Genomic DNA, 15,524 nt, shown 5'->3' with positions numbered 1-15,524 from the left:
AAGGGCCATTCAAGGTAACAAAACATAAAGCTTTTTTCTTTCTTCTACAGTCTCTCAATGTATCATGATGTTTCTAATTTGCTCTTTGATGAAGTAAAGAAACAAATAAAATTTTAAAAATTTAACATGAACTTTATCATTTCTCTTTATACTGTGCAATTCCTGTTGAAACGCGAACATAAGTGCATTTAACGCAGATGCTGAATAATCAAAATTATTTTAAAAAATTGTATTCTGTAGCTTGTACATGCATGATTCCTTCTTACCAAAACCTAGAAAACTGCAAAACATTAACTCGACGGTTTCTATCTCACTTCTTGATATCCTATATTCCACTAGTGCTTTCTACTTTTGGCTTACTGATGAATAAGAATGGATAGAAATTAAGAAGAAAGGATAGAAATTAAGAAGAAAGGCTCCCTCCCTGTATCCTTTCTTTCTGTGGCATCATTGCCAGCATAGGTTGGCTAATACAGGGAAGTAACATGAGCGAGAAAGGGTAAGATAAGTTCCTTGGTCATTTGTGTTCCTCACATCAACTTCTTTCTGTGTTGGAGGCAAATGTAACAGGGAAGAGCAAATCTAACTCCATGTTAGGTCTGTTTCTTTTACTTTAACCTTTGCATTCTATTGCTTTTTCTTGAGTAAAGAATGTTGCCTATAGCCTGACATATACAGGGAAGCCTTGTCACAAGGCTCTGACCTTTAAGAGTATAAGACTTTTCCATTCGTATAGAGATAAAAAGTTGCAGAACAGAGAATAACATTTGTCTTCTTGGAGTTTACAGGAAGTTATGACCTGACCTACATGGACAGCTACAAGGACAAAGGATTCCTATACCAAGAAGTTTGCAAAGGCCAATTACACCCACTCCTTCATTTTGCCTTTAAAAATGCTTTGGGGGTACAAGCCACCTGTCTCTGTGCATGGTCCTGCAACAAAACTTTCTCTGCTCCAACCTCCAATGTTTTGGTTTGTTTGACCTCACGGTGCATCGGGTACATGAACATGCATTTGGTAACACAAGTTCTAGATCTAAAGGAAAATGTGGACTCGGAGGGGGGCATCTGGGGCTCCCTCCTCTTGCTCAGTCATAGATGCAGCAAGATGACCACCAGGCCTCACAGTGCCCGGGAAATTCTGTGCTCATGGGGCATCACATACTGTGTGTATCTCCTTTGCTCACACATAGTGCTCCATTGTCCCACTGAGGCTCACCTCAGAATATAAGTTCAAGCATGAAATTGTTGATGATTTTGAGTAGCAAAGCATTAAACCAAGCACAGGGACCCCCTGGGTGCAAGTTCATGTCCACAAAGCTGACCCTGTCCCTCAGTAACAAGAATCAGAATAATTAGCTTGGCCAATGAAATTCTCTCTCTTGGGAATTAAACAAAGATTTAATAACGAGAGAAACATCATCACTACGTACCAAGAGAAGAATCAGAGGAAAGAACTATCTGAAGCACCATAAACATTGTTCATAAACTTCTGGGCCCAAGATATTTTCCTTAGTTTCTGATGATCTTTAATTCCATTTCTGTGGTCTGAGCTCTACACCATTTCTGCATTTTTAATGAGGTCTGGGTATATGGCTAAATTTTTAGTTTTTACTATGCTTATCCTTGTAACACATCTCTTATTACTCAGCATGATTTGACTAATTCTATGTTCCTTTGCAGCTAAGAACCTGATAAACAATGAAGGTAAATGGTTACTTGCTGTGCGCCTGAAACAAATATAACACTGTAAATCAACTAAACTCCAATTAAAAAATTAAATTTTTTTCATTTTTAAAGGAATTGATGTTTTTGAAGTGTGGTGTTGGAGAAGACTCTTGAGAGTCCCTTGGACTGCAAGGAGATCCAACCAGTCCATTCTGAAGGAGATCAACCCTGGGACTTCTTTGAAAGGAATGATGCTAAAGCTGAAACTCCAGTACTTTGGCCACCTCATGCGAAGAGTTGACTCATTGGAAAAGACTTTGATGCTGGGAGGGATTGGGGGCAGGAGGAGAAGGGGATGACAGAGGATGAGATGGCTGGATGGCATCACTGACTTGATGAACACGAGTCTGAGTGAACTCCAAGAGTTGGTGATGGACAGGGAGGCCTGGCGTGCTGTGATTCATGGGGTCGCAAAGAGTCAGACACGACTGAGCGACTGAACTGAACTGAACTGGAATTTTTTAACAAGAGGGGGAAAGACAACCAGAATTTAGCTAAATGAACCCCAGGAATGAGTATGTCGATGTCCCCAGCACATTAGGTGACATACTACCTGTTCAAATAGCAAATTCTCTTCTTAGGCAAATGGAGATGAAACTATGACAGTTCTCAGATTATTGAACCCATATAAATAAATACATATTGGGATATTTTTCTTGAGCTATAAGAGCAAAGCATCACACAAACCCTAAATGTCCAACAATGTAGATTTGGCCAAATAGATTACATCATTTGGATTTTTTTTTTTAAGCAGTAAAAAGGTATGTTTTTAAAAGAACATTTAGCAATGTACATGTCAGAATCATACATGTGATCCTGAATAAATATGTGTACTTAACATTGCCAATCATATTCTGAACGTACAAGTATTTATTTATTTACTTATTTATATGAATAGAACAAATGCCAGAAAGTTGCAAGCTATTTATCTCTGGCTTATAGGATTAAATCTTATTTTCCATTTTGCAATTTTTACTCTTTCATATATTTTAAGCCTTGATAAAGAATAAATTTTTCAACAAAATCCTATAAATTTCCATCAATATAATTCCACACTCAAAAACTAACCTTTTAATTGTGGTCTGGGGACTTCCCTGGTGGTCCCGTGGTTAAAACCCCATGTTTCCACTGCAGGTGGGCATGAGTTCCTTGGACGGGAAACAGATCCTGCATGCCCTCAGCCCAGCCAAAAGAATAAATATAACTGGGGTCTGGCCTTCGATGAAGTGACAGATGGTGATTAAGAGGATGTGTTTCTGAAGTTAAACAGCTCTTGCCTCAAAAAGTCTACCGCTCTCTAGCATTTGACCTTGAGCGAGACACCTCCGTCCACCTGCTTCCACACCCATAAGATGAGGTTTTAATAATGACCCCTTTCAGTTTCCTTCTAAGGATTAGGTGAGATGAGTAATTCCCTTCAGGGATCATTGCTCCTTGTGTTCATTTTGCATCCGAGTGATGAGGGTGTGGCCAGCACATAGCAGCCGCTCAACAATCACTGAGTGAGCAAACCGGGCGCATACGAACACGTGTGTGTGGCGAATGAATGACCTTGGAGTCATACTGAAAATCAGCCAATACAGCTTTATTTTTCTACATTTTGGGGCTGACATTTTGTGTAGCTTGTGAGACGTAAAAATGAATATCAAATTTAAAACCTCCAGCTTCCTTTTTATTAAAAATCTTAATGGAGTTTTACATTTTGTCTTTAGGCTTTAATTGTGTTGATAAGCTCAGTTGACATCATAATTGATAATACTTTCATTTATCAGTTTTAAATAAACTTCAGTTATTGGGGATTTAATAAGTAACCTCTGTACCGGGCTCAAAGATCTGAGTAATCTGAAAGTGATTTAGGGGCAAAATTCTTCCTTTCTCTTCTTTTGCTTTCTCTCAACTTCTATCACTTTCTTCAAAGAGATAATCACTGTTATCAATCCCTTAGGTATTTTTCCTGGGATTTTTGAATATATATTTACTGTCAATTATGTCCAAGCCCTAATGTCCAGTACCTGTGAATGACTTTATTTGGAAATAGGGTCTTTGCAGATGTAATCAAATCACAGATCTAAAAATGAGATTATCCTGGATTTAGAATGACCCTGAAATCCAAAGACAGGTGTCATTTCAAGAGTCAGGTAACCTTTGTGTCTTCGAGACAGAAAGAAACTGCTGTGTGAAGACGCAGAGACTGAAGTGATGGGGCCTCAAGCCAAGGACCACCTGGAGCCCATGGGCACTGGGAGAGACAGGAAGGATCCCTTCCTAGAGCCTTCGGACACAACAAAACATGGTCCTGCTGACACCTTGATTTGGAGTCTCTGACCTCCAGAATTGCAGAAGAAGAAATTTATGCTGTTTTCAAGCCATGAGGTTTTTTGGTAACTTGTTAATGGCAGTCCAAGGAAACTAATAAGAACATCTGAGCAGTATAAAAATATTCCTGGACTTTCATTTATGATTTAACAGTGCTTCTTAGAGTTTTTGATGTGTTATCTACCCTACTGTCATCAAAGTCAAAACCCTGAATAGTTTTTAAACCATAGGAAAGTTGGAAGAAAAATATTTTCTACTCTTTGATAATGCTGGGGCTTAATTACACATTTCCTGAACTGCAGCTTTAGGGAATTTCAAAACACATAATTTAACCTTCCTCTAGAGTATGATCTATTCTATTGGAACAAACAAAATTTTGGCTGTTATAGTCAGTTCTTCTTACCCAGAAGGTAGAAGTAGTAATTCATACATTCAAAGAGAGAGAGAGAGAATTTACCTAAAGTGGCCAATTTTAATTTCTGCATTTCCTAGATTTTAACACTGGGTTAAGCTGAAAGGCTGAAAATAAATGTGTCTTGCTTGGAGCCAAAGGCAGAAAATTGCATGTCTCCTAAATAATGCCAGGCATGAACACTCTTGTCCCTAGATGGTGGGATGAGGAGGAAGGAATAAACTGGGGCTTGGGGCAGTTAGCTGTGAGAAGCCCCTAGGGGTAGGGAGGGAGGGGACTTGGGAAGGCAACAATTTACAAAGTAGGACAGAGCTGCTGCCCTTTAACAACTGGCTCTGCGTTCCTATGCCAGTCAGTTGCAAGTGGCACCAGTGATGTTGGTAAAAACAACACACCTGCCAAGTGCTTTCCCACCCATCACCTTGATTCTGCAATAACACTTGAGGATAACTGCTCTTCTGTTTCACAGATGTCTCCAACCACCAAAGCCTTAAGATATAAATGACCCTCCCAGGGGTAGCCCCAATAATAATAAAAGCCCCAATATAAGTTGTGCATGCAGGCCCTAAATTCGTATTTAAGAATTTGAAGGTCAACCTTCTTTTCATTAAATGATGGCTACTTTTTAAACTGGGCTTCCCAGCTGGCGCTAGTGGCAAAGAACCTGTGTCCCAGTGCTGGTGACATATGAGACGTGGGTTTGATCCCTGGGTCGGGAAGATCCCCTGGAGGAAGGTAAGGCAACCCACTCCAGTATTCTTGCCTGGGAAATCCCATGAACAGAGGAGCCTGGAGGGCTACAGTCCATAGGGTCGCACAGAGCTAAACACAACTGAAGCAACTTAGCACATGTACACACACTTTTTAAATGGCATCTCAGGTGGCTCAGTGGTTAGAAAAATCCTCCTTCCAATGCAAGAGACTCAGATTTGATCCCTGGGCAAGGAAGATCCCCTGGAGAAGGAAATGGCAACCCTCTCCAGTATTTGGTGGGTTGCAGTCCGTGAGGTGACAAAGAGTTGGACACGACTTAGTAACCAAATAATAACAAACCAAGAGACCAAACCAGTCAATCCTAAAGAAAATCAGCCCTAAATATTCATTGGAAGGATTGATGCTGAAGCTTAAGCTCAAGCTCCAATCCTTTGGCCACCTGATGTGAAGAACTGACTCATTTGGACCCTAATGCTGGGATAGATTGAAGGCAGGAGGAGAAGGGGATGACAGAGGATGAGATGGATGACATCACCGACTCAATGGACATGAGTTTGAGCAAGCTCCAAGAGTTGGTGATGGACAGGGAAGCCTGGCGTGTTGCAGTCCATGGGGTTGCAAAGAGTTGGACACGACTGAGTGACAGAACTGAACTGAATCTTCCCTCCTGGGGCATACAACCAACCTGGTTTCCATTTCAGATGAAAGAACCAAGAAAGTTCCCCTGGAGCCAGAAAAGATGCCCACATCAAGGCTGCCATGGGAGCTGTGATGAGGGTTGGGTTCTCAGATGAAGAACCCTCGGGGATGTATTATGGATGAATCTGAAGATCGTGGTGGGGGTGGAGAAGGTCAGTGTACCTCCTCAGCAAATTACCTAATCAATGTGGATATCAGAGTCAAAAACATGTGTTGACTTTACCCAGTACACAGCAGAATGTAATAACCCAAAATGTCAAACACAAAATTCAAGATGACGGCCAAAATACATTACTTTATGGGAGAACAGGATTGAGAAGGGCGCATCCTTGCATTTGAAACTGACAACAAAGGACAGAGTTGACCTCCTCTTGCTGGTGGGGGGGTGGGGGGGCAGGGAGGAGGGGCAGGGACCATGGGGTGGTGTGGCCCGAGAACTCACGGTGGGGGTCGGGGTGGGGGGAGAGAGGTCTTTTGTTCCTGGGCTACTGTGTGCTGGAGAGGCTGTTCTGGAGGTCAGGTCTAAAGACAATTGGCCAGTGCCCTTGTATCACCTTATATCAGAATGTCCAGGCGGTGGCCGAGGCGTGCAGCTCTTTCTGTAGGTTTGCAGGAAATGAAGTCTCTCTCTCTCTCTCAGCCTCCTGCGCATGTCCTTCTGCAGGCTGCATTTCCAGCGTTTATTCCTGCTTTGAGGCTGAATAATGGATTCCGGTTCTGAGCAGCAGAAAGTCTACAAAAAAGATTAGCCAGGCTGCGCTGGGCTCTGTGCGCCGATGGACCTTGTCCCACTTGTGCTGCTGCGGCTCTTGGAGAACAAATCCAAGGCACGCACCTCTGAGGACAGAGACCTGGGGACTCGGAGGAGATGGGGAGAACCTGATGCAAACCAGAGAGCGACTCTCCTGCATTGTCTGCGGAAAGCGAAACAGCAGAGGAGGCTGGCATCGCTCTCCTAAACCTGAGAGTGAGTTTAGGCCTGCAGGGTGCCAGGAAGAACTGCCCATCAGTGTCACGTGACTCCAGGGTTTACATGACCTCCAAGGGTCACACAGCAAGTGAGAGATGCAATCATGACCGTGAGCTGGGAACAAGCTTATTCTTGAACTGAGTATTAAAGCCCTAACTCGTGTTCTGTTTCGTGTTCAGGACTGCAGACAGAAAACAGAAGAGAGTCTCTTTGCTCTCGGAAACAACAAAGTAGATTAACCCCATGTTGTTGAAACTAACAAATTAGCATGAAAGAGCCGAGGACGGAAATGACATGAAGTCCAGGATTTGCTTCAAAATGACTGTCCAGGGAGGAGGGGATTGGGTAGGGTAGAGCGGAAGTGAGACCAAGTCACGGATTAATCATTGTTGCAGTCTGGATTGAGGTACAGAAGGGTTCTTTACTCTCTCAAGTGGCATGTACTTTTGAAACTTTCCACTATGAAAGTTTTTTTTTTTTTTAAGTAGCCCATTTAGAGCAAAAAGCAGCAAAGACATTAAATTAAACCTTCCAAGAGATGTACTGTATCTGTATCTTAAAAAAAAAAAAAATCTATAATCCCTAATCGAAAAACCTGAAGCCTCAGAAAAACAGAATATTCCTGGATGGGAACTTTTGTTACCATAATGATATCAATTTTCACCCTAATTAATCTGTAAATTCAATGTCTCCCAGTGGACATTCCTGCAGGGTTTATTGGAACTTGCTTCTCGACTTCATATAGAAAAGAAAATATTCAAGAATAGCAATGACATTTAAAAAAAAAAAAGAATGAAAAAGATATTATTTTACCAAGTATCGAAACACATTACAAAGCTATAATTAAAACGTGTGGTATTGGCATAAGACAGGACATGTATTAATAGTACAAAATAGGGAATTCAGAAATAGGCACATGTAGACATGAAAATCTGGCTTAATTTAGAGATGACATTTCAAATCCTGCCCCCTCCTGAGTGGGGACAAATTCAGGTTTTCACTTGGAAAAAACGTGTACTTATAAAAATGCATCTATATGTCAATATGTTTATACATGGATATATCTATGTCTACCCTATTTCTATAGTTATGCAAAATTGATTTTTATCTTAAATACTTATTTTATATTTTATACATTTCATATGAAAACTAGTTTATTATATTTGCGTATATATTCCATGTAGACAAATGTTGCAAGGAAAAAATAAAGGTAACAAAGCACTTCCACTCCTGTGTCACTTGTAATTTGCATACAGAAATGTAGGCTGTGCCTGTGTGCTAAGCCGCTTCAGGCGTGTCTGACTCTTTGCAACCCTAGGGACCGTAGCCTACCAGCCTCCTCTGTCCATGGGCTTCTCCAGGCAAGATTACTGGAGTGGGCTGTCATCCCCTCCTCCAGAGGTTCTTCCAGACCCAGAGCATGGACCCCCGGCTCTTGCATCTCACGCGTGGTAGGAGGATTCTTTACCACTAGCGCATGTTTTGTATATATGTGTGTGTATTTGTACGTGACACACACGGCGATGTGAGCAGACCTGAAGGTGCGGTGGGGAGGCGAGGAAGACTCCCAGCGGGGAGAGCTTGCAGGCAGGAAGAACCTGGTCCAGGCCCAAGAGAGCATCCCAGGGAGCCCACGTGGGAAGCCTGGAGGCTCCCTGTGACTGAGACGTGGGAACAGCACGGAGTGGCCACAGAAAGGGGTCTACGGAGAGGAGGCGCCATCAGTGAGGGTGGAAATAACTGGGAGACCCCATCTGGACTGTCAAGAGTGTTAAGACGCATCCTAAACTTGAGAAGGAGCCAGCAAATACGACTGAAAGGGGAACAGAGCAAGGACACGAGGTGGAGGACAAAGCGGGAGCACGACCAGCCGGATGCTGTAGGACCCTCTGGAGGACAGCTCAGAGACACAGGGACCAGAGATGAGCAAGTGAGTCTGGCTGCCACTGCAGTGACCTGATCTAGACCACAGGCCAGGGGCTTGGGCAGGAGGGACAAAGGCCAAGTTCTGGCTGCCGCCGGGAAGAGGGAGCGGGGAGTCAGACGCTGGACAGGGCCACAGCCGGATACCCTTGGCAGTCACCAGGGAGCATCTCTTATTAAACAGCGATGCAGGGCCGTTGCTGTTTCTGAAGGAGCTCCGTGAGTGACTCCCCCACACCGCCAGAGCTGAGAACCCCCGAGGTTTGGGCCACAATGGCTGGAGAGGGTTGCGAACTGAGACAGACAAGGAGGAAGACGATGCGATTGGAGGAAGGCAGTAAGGCTGAGTCTGTGGTGCCTGCGGCCCATTCTCCTGGAGAGGCTGGTTCCCACCTCAGGTGTGGGAAGGCGCCAGGTTGCCAGGAGGCGCTTATCAGGTGAGATGGCATCTGACTTAGGACACTGAGGCCACTGCGACAAAATCTCAGACACCGGGCATCTTACGCAGCAGGCGTCTGCTTCCTCACAGTCCGAGAGGCTGGAAGTTCAAGGTTAAGGTGCGGGCAGGGATGGTTTCTGATGAGACCCTCTCCTCTGTTTGCAGGTGGAGGAGGCTTCTTGCCATGTTTTCATGCAATCTGCCCTCTGTTTACACGTATTCCTGGTGTCTGCTTGTGTCCTAATCTCCTCTTCTTATGAAGTCACCAGTCAGCTAAGATTAGGGCCTCATTGTCACTTAATCACCTTGTTAAAGGCCTTATCTTTAAATACAATCACATTCTGAGATACTGGACACTGAATTTGGGGGGGGGGGGGGTGGAGCAGGGATGTAACTTGGCCGATAAAAGCATCTTAGCTTTGTCCCTGAGCTCTTGGAGGACCAGCTGCCAACAGGTCCATATGATAAGGAGCTGGTGACATTCCAGTTTGTGGGGATGATTCTTACTGGGTGTATATACTTAACCTCCCTGAGATCCATCCCCACCAGACCGTGGACTGACGGGGGGAGAAGGTCGGATGCCTGTGTCTCATCCAGGGAATAAACACACTTTCATGTCCTTAGAGTCAAAACAAGAACAAGTGGTTACTGTGCGTCTGATGTGCCATCTCATTCACCCTCACAGCAGCCAAGATGCGACCTGTCTACCCTCGCTATGTTTCTTTCTCAGATGGAAAGCAGGTTTGGCTTGGAGGTGTGACCCCTGACTGGGAGGTGGCAATGCCAGGCCTTGCCCTTGGCCCGTCTGACTCTCCAGAGCCCTTAACTTTAACCCTGACACCGCGCTGTTTCTCTCAAGTCATTTCAAACCATATTTCTTTTGCTTAGAAATATTTTTAATTCTTTTAGAACTAAAGGTGCTTAAGCAATGCTTGGGTCAAGGAGGTGATCTTCTGTCAAAGTTTTCAAATCGTTTCTTCTCCCTGTGACTCTGGAAGGCCTTGACGGTATTACTGGTATGACAGTGGAGAGCAGCCCCGCTTGGATGTTCTCTGGGTGTCCTTCCAGCAAACACACATGTAGTCATCTCAGGCAGCCCTGACAGCGAGACAGAGAGGCAGAGGAGAGATGATGGGCCCAGAGAGGGCACAGAAAAGAGCTAGCAAGGACCAGAAGGGCATTTTGATTTCTGTCTCCTGGCAACATTCAGAGCGCTGTTTCAGAGAATGAACTGGGTTGAGTTAATTGACGTGGTCCAGGTGCCTGTAAAGCAGTCTATGCCTGGTGGTGCCAGAATAAATATCGAGGGGAGTAGAAAAGTCTCCCTGGGCATCAGGGCATGAACATGGGGAGAACAGAGCATCGAGGAACTCAACACAAAGATCCGTGTCTTTGTCCACCATCAACCAGTCACTTTCAAGGAGAGAACTGTACCGCTTGGTGGAAGATGGGTGGTTTGCCAACTTCATACAAAAAGCATCACTATCGTTTAGTGATGAGCTGTGTGTCTTCAGTCAGTCATGTCCGACTGTCTGTGACTGTAGCCTGCCAGGCTCTTCTGTCCATGGGATTATCCAGGCAAGAATACTGGAGCGGGTTGCCATTTCCTCCTCCGGGGGTCTTCCCAACCCAGGAATTGAACCCACCTCTCCTGCGGCTCCTGCATTGCAGGTGGAATTTTGACCCGCTGACCCGCTGGGGAAGTCCATCTTTCAAGGATACTGCCTCCATATTCCACTTGGAAAGAGAAGCATATAACCAATATATCCCCAGGAGACTAATTACTTGGGGAAGTTGTTTTTTAAAACCAATAAAAATTATACAGAAATCAGTGCTACCCACATCAGGCCTTGTATTAATAAAGACACATACAGGATTTTAGCTGAGAAGATGGAGTTCTTCCATTACAAGCCTCTGATCCATGGAGGAAGACGTGCACACAGCTTCTAAAGTTATTTGCTGAGGAAATGTTATGTTAAATATATTTTCTGAATATCCTCTTCTTATCTCCAGTGTGCAGTAAGATGGAAATCATCAAGTGTCTTTGGAAATCACCTCCGAGTTGAAAACATCTGGGTATTGCAGGAAATTGAATGAATTCACTGAAGGAAAAAATTACCTTACTTTTCATATACTGTCCAACCTGGGCAAGTATACTCAAATGAAATAAAATTTCTTTCAGTGGCTGCCACAAGAAACCATTAAAGAAAAATGTTGGCACCATCATAGCAGAAACAAGTTCGTTTTTTAAGGGCAAAAAAGTAAGAATTGGGAAGAATAATCTGTATTACTAAATAGATATGTTCCTCAGTTCAGTTCAGTTCAGTTCAGTCGCTCAGTTGGGTCCGATTCCGCGACCACATGGACCACAGCATGCTAGGCCTCCCTATCCATCACTAACTCCTGGAGTTTACTCAGACTCATGTCCGTTGAGTCAGTGATGCCATCCAATATATATGTTAAATATATTCCTAGCCCTCCCTTGCTGCTGCTGCTGCTGCTGCTGAGTCACTTCAGTCGTGTCCGACTCTGTGCGACCCCATAGATGGCAGCCCACCAGGCTTCCCCGTCCCTGGGATTCTCCAGGCAAGAACACTGGAGTGGGTTGCCATTTCCTTCTCCAATGCATGCAAGTGAAAAGTGAAAGTGAAGTCACTCAGTTGTGTCCGATTCTTAGCAACTCCATGGACTACAGCCTATCAGGCTCCTCCATCCATAGATTTTCCAGGCAAGAGTACTGGAGTGGGATGCCATTGCCTTCTCCAAGCCCTCCCTTAACTGACATCATTCATGGGTGTCTTCTCCTGGTGGATTGTCCATCGGCAAATTATAACTGCCTGAGGACTTTCCCTGGCCAAGAGTACAAGTTCAGCTTCCTGTGGGCAGATGGGTATGGCAAAAAGGATCAGAAGGTTGGGATGGCCACTCCCCACTCTGGGCAGGGGAGTTGACATGGAGGGGAGGGGAGGGGATCACCCAGGTCTATTATAAATCACTCTGAGCTCATCTCTTGTTAGATAGCACATGTCTTCCCTAATGGAATGGACAACAAAGATGTGTAATAATAGATGCTGAGAATATGTATAAACATCAGTTATCTTGAATTTCAAATATTTGTATAGGACAAAAATGGATGTATTTTCCTCGTTATTCATTCAATATATTCTAGTCCGTTTGTGTGATAATGAATTTCTTACACTCTCTGCGCTGACTCATTCTGCTTCCTAGAGTGTTTCTTATTTCTCCTCCTGAAAGGACCCAATGAGAGCCTGGAACTGAGACAGCGGGAAGGAAGGGTGGCTGTTGAGTTCGGAGACAAGTACAAACCACTGTCTTCTTTCCAAGTCACCATGAGGTTTGGGTCTCGAGCCACCAGAGACCCTGGGGACCCAGGGATCATCCATCCTATACCCTGCACCATATGTGTCCTTGTAACACATCAGGTGCCTCATCGCTAACATTTGGAAGTTTGAGATCAAGAGATCGCAAACACTCATTAAGCAAGACTAAATGCTTGGAGTTTCCCTAGCTGGACTGACTCAGGTGGAACCCATGAGCGTGGTAATAGGAGAAGGCAGCCCTGGGAAGAATTGAGCTGACATTCACTCCAGACAAACTCGGGGTGGCTGGGGGGTCTCACTGCTCCAGCGCAGAGCTGCTGTAAACAAGCTGTGTCCCTCGTGTCTTACTTTCAGCTTCCCCAGATAATGACACCTACTGTTTTGTCTTGACAATGTGCAGTGTTGACAAAAAGCTTGCCAGAGTGTGTGAGTGTTAGTGTCAGTCATGTTCGACTCTGCGACCCCATGGACTGTAGCCCACCAGGTTCCTCTGTCCGTGCTATTCCCCAGGAAAGGATACTGGAGCGGGTTGCCATTCCCTTCTCCAGGGGATCTTCCCGACCCAGAGATGGAACCTGTGTCTCCTGCATTACAGGCAGATTCTTTACCGTTGGGCCACCAGGGGTGGCGCTAGAGAGCTGCTGTTTATTAAATATTTCAATGAGTGCTACTATAACATGGTAACATTGTTCACCGTCCCCATATGAAGAATGAGGTCTGTCACTTCTAGGTAACACTAGGAAAAGCTGGAATGCAGTCTCAGCTTTTCTCCACGAAGCACTGGTGGTCCAGCCTGCTCTCCAGAGCAAAGCTCCCAGAGAATGGGCCACACTCATGACACTGGCTATTCTGTCCAGCCCCTTCTCTTGGTAGGTGCTCAATACATGACGCCCGGCAAACTCCAATCCAGATGAATGCAGCACCGTGCTTGGTCCATGGAGTCACATCCAAGGAAGCAAAGAGGGGAAAGGAATTCAGATCCTTACATCAGGTTCTCCAAAATGTCCAAGGGAAGCAGACAACACGGAGAAGCCAGCTTTCCCTAATGTCCTTGCCTTTTACCTGCCATTCTTCCTCTTGCTCCACAGCTGACAGTGGCTTCCCCAAATGTGAGTCTCCTCCAAAAAAGCCCCTCGAAACACCTTCTCTGCAACTTGGCCACTGTGACTCCTGACCTTCTCTTCTCCTCGCTATTCTACCAGAACTTGTAGAGTGTTTTCCCAACAGACACACTTTCTCTTTCAAAGTACTTCTTTCTCTCTGCTCTAGGCTGTGAACACACACACACATACATGCTAGTCAAGTCAGAAAAAAGAAAGTGGTAGGTGTAACAAGAATTCTCCCAGTTTTCCTGTTGAGAATGGTGGGATTCAGAGGATGGACCGGGATGTGAAGATATTCTGCGTTTTACCTCGGGTCAGCTACCACTTCTGCACCTGCTGTCCTGGGGACACCTGCAAGGTTCTCAGCCAGAAGAAACTGCTTTAGGGACTAAGAGATGCCCGTTATTTTATTGGCTTGTCTTGTTCTGGTTTTGTTTTCCAGAAAGGTTTAACTTTCATTTCTTGCTTTGTTCACATAAAAGATTTCTGTTTGAGAGCTTCCCAAGTGGTGCTAGTGGTTAAGAACAAAACAAAACAAGATTTCTGTTTGAAATAGAGACACAGATGTAGACAGCAAATGTACAGACACCAAGGGGGAAAAAGAGGGGAGAGGGATGAATAGAGGTTGGGACTACACGCATACTCTATTGATACTATGCATATGGCATTACTGACTCAACGCACATGAGTTTGAGCAAGCTTTGGGAGCTGGTGATGGACAGGGAAGCCTGACCAGAGGCAGTTCATGGAGTTGCAAAGTCGGATACGACTGAGCAACTGAAATGAACTGAACTGGAAAAATTGATAACTAATGAGAACCCACTGTATAGCTCAGGGAACTCTGCTCGGAGCTCTGTGGTGACCTAAATGGGAAGCAAATTCAAAACAGAGGGGGTGTATGTATATGTATGGCTGATGCACTCAGCTGTACAGTAGAAACTAATGCAATGTTATAAAGTGACTACGCTTCAGTAAAAATTAATTTTAAAAGTAAATAAAAAAGGAAAAGATCTCCTGTATAATATCCTAATTTTAAAAGTCTTATATTTGCCTATTTTACTATAGTCAAAATCTTCTCTGAGGACTACTATGATTCTCCTTGCACAGAGTAAACATTTGAGGATTAGAATGTGTTGTTTTGAGACATCCTACACCATCAAGGTCCTTTTGGAGAAGGAGCCGCTTCACAGGCCCCATGCTCCGGGGGCCCGAGCTGGGTTTAATGTTCTTGCATCTTGAGCTTCTTCGTGTCTGCACTAGGCTCTGCATACTATGTAGCTAGTTTTGTTTGGCAAGGTGCCTTTTCTAAAATTCATACTGTCATGTATGTCTTTGATCACTGGATGCTGAGAAGATTGCACACCTTTGTGCCCTCTGACAGCAGGTCCACCAGAAAAGGACCATCCCTCTGAGACCTGGGCAGGATATGGCTGAATTTCCCACTTGGTTTCCATGGAAGGAAGCCCAGGAGAGGCTCTGTGATCAGGCTCTTTAAAGCATTCCTAGGCAGCCTGCTTTGAAAGTGATATGTTTCCAGTAAGACTGGAATGCGTCAATATGCAAAAATATGTTTTTACAAACTCCAGTGCCCAAAAAAAAGAAGACTGAACAAGAAAAGAATCCTATATGTTGAGGGGCTGTTGGATGCTATTCCAGCTCTTAAAGGTCCCCTGGGTCTGCAGATTTGGTAACTTCAGGCCCCCAGCCGCCCAGCACCCACGTCCCCTGCACACCCATCATCACAGTACCGCTTCCTTCACGTCTCCCCACAGACCAATCCCAGTCTCAGCCACAGCCTGTGATCCACCGTGACTTACTACCTGCCCGAAGTCCCTCCCAGAATCGAGGCCCCTCTGGACCCTCTGGTGAGATCACCCCC

This window comes from Capra hircus, chromosome 3 (assembly GCF_001704415.2).
Source record: "Capra hircus breed San Clemente chromosome 3, ASM170441v1, whole genome shotgun sequence".
NCBI lineage: Eukaryota > Metazoa > Chordata > Mammalia > Artiodactyla > Bovidae > Capra > Capra hircus.
The sequence above is the reverse complement of the archived record's forward strand: the minus strand, read 5'-3'. Positions refer to the sequence as shown.